A 7,019-nucleotide genomic window follows, 5' to 3' on the forward strand; every position below is an offset into this window, starting at 1 on the left:
GTATGAAAGTGCATTCAGCGTATAGCTATATTTCACTTGAAGTTAAACTATTGAATAGTAGAATTATGGTTCAAGTCTAAAATTACTATATGACTTGACAAGCTTAGGTTCACAATTCAATTCACTGCTGACGCATTAATGTCATTGTTAAAAACCTGGTTCCATAATTAGGTTTTATAATCAGGTTTTGTAATTTTGTCTAATCATTTTATTCTGAAGTAGGTTTGTCATCTCTTGTTAGATCACCCACCTTGTAAATGTAAATTTTTTAAGCCTGATACTGCTAAATTCTATGGCTAAAGCTGTGAGAAATAAATTAGCATACAATACAGTATACAATGTTTACTTTGGTAGGCACTGAATTTTAGATTTTACGATTCCTGCTTTTCAGACCATTTACTGAAAGGTAACTTCTAAGGAACCAAACTTCTCAATCTATAGAAAACCTTCTAGTTTTGATCTTTTCTTTCTTTCCCACTCTTCATTGTTCTTACCCTTTGAGCTTTGGCTGTGCTTTCCCAGTACTTTATAACTATTTGCAAGTGGAGAAAAAAATTTATATCTTAAATGTTGCTGATATTTCTTTTGTTGAGTTTGAATGTTAATGCCCTGTGAACAGAGTTCACTAGCTCATGTGAATTCCTTTTTGCAAAAGAAAAATGACTATGCCAGAAGAATGCATATATTCAAGCTAGTACTAATTCAGTTTCATGCAAACTATGGCCAACTGAGCAAAGTTGTAAATTAGTATGCAGATATGTAAATTAATTGGGATTCACTTATGCCATCCCCTGTTCATTTGGAGTTATGAAGGCAAAATGCGATAAATGTTGAGAATCTGAAATAAGCCAAAAAAGCTGGAAATAGTTAACCAGGTGGTTGTCACCTGTGGCTAAAGGACCAGGTAAAATTTTGCTTGTTGGAATGTATGAACGTAATAGGTTTAAAACAAGAACAGAGGCACGGAACAGATAGGAATGGAATAAAAACATATACAATGTGAAAGGCCAGAATGATTAAATGCAGTGCAGAATCCTTACCAATACGTCCTGCTGAAATGTAAACAGGAGCAATGTCTGAAATTGATGTTGGGTCTGGAATAGTTCTTGTTTGTAATCAATTTGTTCAGGTGTGTTATGCCATACTCTAAAGTATGAGCGTCTTGAACTCTGGCTCAGAGGTAGACACCGTACCTTGGGTCTGGAATATTGTAAAAAGCCTAATCCAAGGAACAGGTCCTGCCTCTTATATTTGAAGTGAACAGGTTGAATTTGGAGTAAGAAATATGCTCAAGAATTGAAAAAGCAATTCCTTAACCAACAAATAACCATACTAATGAACTATATCAGTGATAAAGAATTGAAACTCCATCAAAAGTGATGAGAAACAGAATATTGCAAAAGCTGAGAATCAAAGTAACTAAAAAAGAGCTCAAGTGGCATCTGTGGAGATGTTACTTGAGTTCTGATACAATATCAACCTGATGCCTTAATTCTGTTCTCTATGTGAATGCTACCTGCTTTGCTGTTGCAAAAAAGGCCTTTATAATATTTTGAATGAAGTCTGATGTGAAAATCTATTTTACATATTATGAGACAGTTTTGACAAGGAAAGAGCTTTAATCAAATCATTATAATTAATAAAGTAGCTAATAAAATACAGATTATTTCTGCAAATGGATATATTATTGGCTTTGAAATTAGTTTGTGGATTAGGAGCTCCTGCAAAATATTCCAATGATGTAACTGATGGTTAATACATTTACCAGGTATTAGTTTATTACTGCTTTTGTGAAGTCTAAAGTTATGACCATAAGTACGAACTTCAGCAAAACTCCAGAGCTGGACCCTATTTGAGAGGAGAAAAGATTACTAGAGATTGTTGCAGATTTCCAAATGTAATCACATGTTTCATATCAAATAGCAACGGCTTTAGAGATTAAACATCTGCATAACTAATGTCAGAGATAATGGGAACTGCAGATGCTGGAGATTCCAAGATAATAAAATGTGGGGCTGGATGAACACAGCAGGCCAAGCAGCATCTCAGGAGCACAAAAGCTGACGTTTCGGGCCTAGACCCTTCATCAGAGAGGGGGATGGGGGGAGGGAACTGGAATAAATAGGGAGAGAGGGGGAGGCGGACCGAAGATGGAGAGTAAAGAAGATAGGTGGAGAGGGTGTAGGTGGGGAGGTAGGGAGGGGATAGGTCAGTCCAGGGAAGACGGACAGGTCAAGGAGGTGGGATGAGGTTAGTAGGTAGCTGGGGGTGCGGCTTGGGGTGGGAGGAAGGGATGGGTGAGAGGAAGAACCGGTTAGGGAGGCAGAGACAGGTTGGACTGGTTTTGGGATGCAGTGGGTGGGGGGGAAGAGCTGGGCTGGTTGTGTGGTGCAGTGGGGGGAGGGGATGAACTGGGCTGGTTTAGGGATGCAGTGGGGGAAGGGGAGATTTTGAAACTGGTGAAGTCCACATTGATACCATATGGCTGCAGGGTTCCCAGGCGGAATATGAGTTGCTGTTCCTGCAACCTTCGGGTGGCATCATTGTGGCAGTGCAGGAGGCCCATGATGGACATGTCATCAAGAGAATGGGAGGGGGAGTGGAAATGGTTTGCGACTGGGAGGTGCAGTTGTTGGTTACGAACTGAGCGGAGGTGTTCTGCAAAGCGGTCCCCAAGCCTCCGCTTGGTTTCCCCAATGTAGAGGAAGCCGCACCGGCACATTTTGGGCACATTTGACGCAAACACAGATTAGGAATAAGAATTTGACTCAGACATCCACATGTTAATTTTTTGTGAGCTCACACAGATTAGGAATAATAACTGTGTTTGTTGTATTATTATCTGTCATATTTAGTAATCAATAAACTCATGCTTTTGTTAACTCAAGAAAGCCTGCTTAAAATGGTTAAAACATCAATTCATTTGGTTTAAAACAAAAGTATCTACTAGTGAAGGAATTCTTTTTAAATAAATTTTGTCGTAACCAGGCAAGGATGTCAGTGAAAAAGAAGAGTCTATTCATCTCTTCATCTCTGTACTTCCTTCTCTGCTGTTATTCTTCTGCCTCATTACGACATTTCAACTCAAAGCATGGTGCAGCTTGATAGACAAATTGTCACCATTTTGAAAGATTGGAAGTAAGCTCTGCCTCGTCATTGATATGAAGAGGACTGTGCTTTAAGGAAATCATTGCAGCATATTCTTTGTCCTCCCATTCAGAAGTTCAGAAAGTAAGACCTTGTAGAGGGAGAGCCTCAGTTAGGTTCAATGCTGTATTCTTGATGTAATAGGAATGAGTGACAATATCAGCTCGTGTTAAAACCATAATTTTCTTGAATACAATGAAAATCTATAACAATTACAAATGATGAAAAAGTAACAAAAAAAAGAAGGCACTTCATCAGAAAAAAAAGGAAGAAAACTGTTTTTCAAAGCGCAACGTGGCTATTATTGACGGTCCATGAGATGTTCCTAAAATAGTAAAATAACACTTGGTATACATGTCACTAAGTATCCAAATAATCTTCCAGGTTGGTGGTCTTCACAATTGCTCACTGTGTCAATAATGTTTTGCCATGACTCTCTGGCCTAGCATGCTATAAATCAAGCCCCACTGTTCGAGGAGTTGACATAAATGTTAAAGCTTTATAGTCCCAGCTTGATAGAACAGATCAGGTTTCTTGTTACTTAACAAGAACGACTATTTATTAAAAATAATTAGACTCCTGCACTTGCTAAGCAGTTATATAATCATCATTCCAAGTAAGACTCCAAATTAGAACTTGTATTCCCTTATAAACTCCTCTATATGTACACAGATAGACAACAGGTTATGGTGAAAAACAATTTTGAAGGCTGGTCAGGGTTCCTATTCATGGATTGCTGAAATGATCCTTATGATTGTTATGTTGGTCAGAACGTCATTTTACAGTCTTTCTCCAGATGCTTCCATTGGTTTACAAGAGATACAGGAGGGTGGGTCACTTACAAAAGATCTCTGACTTATTAGTTAAAGATATCAATCATAACAACTGATGAAGGAATGATAAACTTTTCTTTCCAGATTTAAAATGGGGCTTTGACTGCAATTTCACAGTTGTTGGCAGGCTTTTAGTTATCGATAACTGGCCACTAATCCATGGACCAGTCAACTTTTTGATGCTACCCAGCTGCATCTATACTCAAGCCCTTAGCTTCAATTCATCTCTAACCCAAGTTTCAACGACTGCTTGCTCAAACAACTGCACAATGCTTGCCATGAGTGTCAGGTTACCTGCTTTTCAAAACACAACAATTCTTCAAAACAATGATTTTTTTTAAAACAGTTCTTTCCTTTTCAACACATTTTTTGAAAGAAAAACCATGAAGATAAAAAGAAATGTTCTTTACACCTTTCTCCCCATCATCATCAGCAGTTGACTAGACCACCTGACTGCAACAATACATCCTCAAAATATTGTCCATGTAAACTCAATTTCTGTTTTCATTCAGTTTTTCGACGCCTTATTCAGACTTTTTCCCAAAACAAACAGCTGAACACCAATGAGTTTTTCTTAATTTCTCTCAGATTTTGTGAAGTCTGCAGAATTTGCATAATACAGTCTGTTTACCCCTCATTCATGGTGTATCTGACAGGTATAATAACCATCAATCAAATTTGCTTGCCAATTGAACTGTAAAGTCTGTAATCTGGATTTTCCTAGCTAGTATTTCAAGGGTCATTGGCATCAGTACAGTAAGGATAAAATCTTCCTTTTAAACAACGGGCAAAGAGATTGGCTTTGAAGTGGCAATCTACGAGAAATTCAATGTTCAATGAAAACAACAGCTGTGAAAATGATGCACAAGAGAAATCCTTGGGAAAAATTCCAATTCTATTGTTAATGATATTACCGATTATTTCATTGATTAATTCTGATATAATCAAAACACAATCACAATAAGATTCAACATTTATAATGGAAGATTCAATACAGATTCATTTGAAAAGCAAAACCACAGCAGACCAAAAAAAATTGCAAAAACTTAATAAGTACCAGTTAGAGGTCTCCAATCTAGAAGGGTCATGTCCTGAAATGTCAACTTTCTAGTTCGTCTGATGCTATATGGCCTGCTGTGTTTCTTCAGCTCCATACTGTTTAATCTAGATGGGGAGATGCTTTTCAGCCATCCAGGAAGTTTCCAAACAACTGTAGTCGAGTTTGCCGGTGTTTTTTCCAGAATACTCATAGAACTAGCTTAAAAAAAACACACTAGAGTTCGTTCAACAGTTTCCCAATGAATCCAAAGAAAATGAAACATGTTAAGTTGGAGTTTCTCCATTGCTGTTATTTTTTTGCTGATACACAGTCCAGGTGTCACTGCCATACAGCAGTATAGTGATAACAACTGCCCTGTACACTGGGACTTTTGTGACTTAAAGAAGTTTACATTATTAAACTTTAGCTGACATAGTTTGCATAAGGTTGAGGTGGAACAGCTGATCCAATGTTGGATCTCCTTGTCAAAACTGGCCTTTTGAGACAGGTAGCTGCTAAGTTACAGGCAGTGCTCAACATATTCTAGAATCTTTCAGCAGGTCTGGATTGATATATGGGTTTTGTTTTGGCAATATTTAAGGACAGGCCGAATCAGTTGTGTGTAAAATTGAACTGATTAAGAGAGGTTTGCAAATCTGGAGTAGAAAGGCCAACTATACAGCAGTTATCTGCATAGTGCGGATAATGTATGTCAATGGTGGTCAGTTTGGTTTTTGCATTGAGACAACTGCGATTATAGAGTTTTCCACCAGCTTGCAACAGAGGGCAGTTTAACTTTTATGAGGTGATTAGCCATTGGTATGTAGATTGTAAATAACGCGGGGGCTTTCAAGCAGTCTTGCTGGATACTGGTCTGGATTTTGAAGGTCTCTGTTTCAGATTTTGCATGTAAGACGGTTTCAGTCATATCATCATGAAGCAGTTGCAGGACTGGGATTAAAATTCTTGGACATTCAAACCTCTGGACAACAATGCATGCAGCTGTGCAATTTACTGAATCGCTGGTTCAGTTAAGTTGATGGATGCAATCCTGGTGTTGTCCCCAAATTTTCTTAGATTTGCCTGGCAATAAAGAACACGTTTGAGGTTCTTCTGGAGGCTCTAAGGTCACATTGTATCTCTGGCAAGATTTCCGCTGCCACAGGAATTAGGCAATTCAGAAGAATGTATTTCAGGATTTTCCCTGCTATGGGCAAGGTGGGGGGATCACCCTAGTAGCCTCCTCAACATGGTTTAATTCCAGGCTTGAAAATAGAATGCAACATTTCCAGGGAATAGATTTTTCTTCTTGTCAATCTGCATAATAAGTGGATGGACTTTTGATGTGACCAAAGGCTCACCAGCTTTAAAGATTGCCACTGAAATAACAGCAGTTTCACAGGCTTTGTTCTTTTTTTGTCCATTTTACACATGGTGGCAAATAGGCCAGGCGTACAAAAAAAAACTATCTCTTGTTTCCTCTGCCTTCACTATTGCCTGATACTTTTCTTTCATTTCCGTCTTTTTTTCCTTCATTCTTTACTCCATGCTCATGCTCCCATCTGCTTGTTACAATATCCAGCTTGTACAGATCTCCTCTTCCCAGAATCGATCCAAATATCTCAAAAATCTAAATCACTCCTTCCTTTACCATTGTTTCACAATCATTTGGTCTACCCTCCTATTTCTGATCTCACTAGCACATGTGGGGGAGTAATCCTGAGATTATTATCTTTAAGGTCCTGTTTCTTTATTTGCTACCTAGCTCCATATATTCTACTTGCAGAACCCCATCTCTCTTTCTATTTACCTCATCGATATTGAGATGGATCACAACCTTTGGCTGTTCTCCTTGTACCTTTAGAATGTCCATTAGCTGCTCAGTGACTTCCCTGACCCTAGCATCAGTGAAACAAGCAACCATCCTGGTGTCATATCTGTGGCCACAGAAAGGTCTATTTGTTCTTTTTATGATCAAATCCTCTATCACTATTGTTCTT

This window comes from Stegostoma tigrinum, chromosome 18 (assembly GCF_030684315.1).
Source record: "Stegostoma tigrinum isolate sSteTig4 chromosome 18, sSteTig4.hap1, whole genome shotgun sequence".
NCBI classification, from domain to species: Eukaryota; Metazoa; Chordata; class Chondrichthyes; order Orectolobiformes; family Stegostomatidae; genus Stegostoma; species Stegostoma tigrinum.